General features: G+C 45.3%; 1 protein-coding gene across 1 annotated transcript in view; it reads right to left on the bottom strand.

The window, feature by feature from the left end:
- The window catches only part of LOC118478274 (multiple epidermal growth factor-like domains protein 10), a gene marked incomplete at its 3' end in the record, with an annotated part of 139,425 nt that overhangs the window by 115,137 nt on the left and 22,901 nt on the right, over nucleotides 1-1,387 (bottom strand).

Raw genomic sequence — 1,387 nt, 5'->3', positions numbered from 1 at the left:
CCCAACATTCTCCCACAAAAACCCGACCCCATCTCGTCTGCATGCTAGCAGAATCGGAATGCGTGTCATAAAATGGACGTACAAAGGCACACAAGGACTTCTGCGAGAACCACATGCCGCTCTGAGGGCTATAAAATAGCTCGTGCGGACCGCCCGGCCATTTCAGGCTACAAGACACCAGTAATGTTCAGACATGGCGCGCGTCAGCTCCCTTCCACAATCGTCTACGTCTGTTTCTGAGGGTTTCCAGATAAAGTCGTTATTCCAGTAAAGACATCAACGGGCGTCTTACAATATACGCAATTTCTTTCTGTGTTATTATTTTCTTACTAGCACCTACCAACCACCCTCGTTGAAAGACTGACAGAGACAAAATATCATCTCACTTCTCTTTTCCTCTGTTCTTTCTATCTGTTTGTCTGTCTGTCTATCTTAGACAACTATTTCACCCCAACATAGAGTAATAAAACTTATGTATGTGTCTATCGGTAAAGGACATACATGTACTTTTTCCTAAAAGAATAGAAAGCATTTTCGTGTCCACTCGCCGTGAATAATCTGTTCTATTTCTCTACTGTTTTCATAGACGATAATTTGTCTGTAGCCGAAACGTGCGCAAGCAACAACAACGGCAAATATTCTTCAAACGCAATGGGATTAATGCGACTTCTGACCTGTTTTATATTTTTATGACCCCGCCTCTGCCCACAACTCTGAGAATGATAGATTGTAAATGGCTGAGATGAATATTTAATCAAATGGCCCCTTGGACATAATTTAGATTATTATAGATTAATACTGCCCCAGGGCCAATGTGGGCTGCATGTGAAACAGCGAAGAACAAAGACCAAAATACTCAATAAATATGGAAATCTAAACACATGCTTCCTTTGAGTGCAAGGCCACGGGCCTATTACATCACAGACGACAGTGATTATGAAAGTAACGGGGACCCATGTGGCAGCCTATGATTTTTCCAACCACCGCAGTGCACTGAGAACTCTGTGATTATTTCAGTCCCCACAACGCTCGGCGCCGACGCACGCGAGTGCGTGAGTGTGCGGGGAACTGAGATTATATCACCCAGGGGATCGTTCGGCCATCCGTGTCTGCTCAACCCGGAGTCACTCACCCGTGGCCGTTAGCACAACAGATTTCAATGCTCCGGTCTGTACTGCATCACGCGATCAGCGCGAAAAACACTCAATCGTCTGGGGGCGCTTAATTAGCTTTCGGTGTTTATGCAAAAACGTTTGAGAACACACGGGAAATATGGGTTTTTGAAGTAGAGGGAAGAAGAAAAAGTGGAAAGTGCAGAGACCCGGTGGAGGGAAGGGAGAGAGAGAGAGAGAGAGAGAGAGAGAGAGAGAGAGAGAGAGAGAGAGAG

This window comes from Aplysia californica, unplaced genomic scaffold (assembly GCF_000002075.1).
Source record: "Aplysia californica isolate F4 #8 unplaced genomic scaffold, AplCal3.0 scaffold00452, whole genome shotgun sequence".
Taxonomy (NCBI): domain Eukaryota; kingdom Metazoa; phylum Mollusca; class Gastropoda; order Aplysiida; family Aplysiidae; genus Aplysia; species Aplysia californica.
The sequence above is the reverse complement of the archived record's forward strand: the minus strand, read 5'-3'. Positions and strand labels throughout refer to the sequence as shown.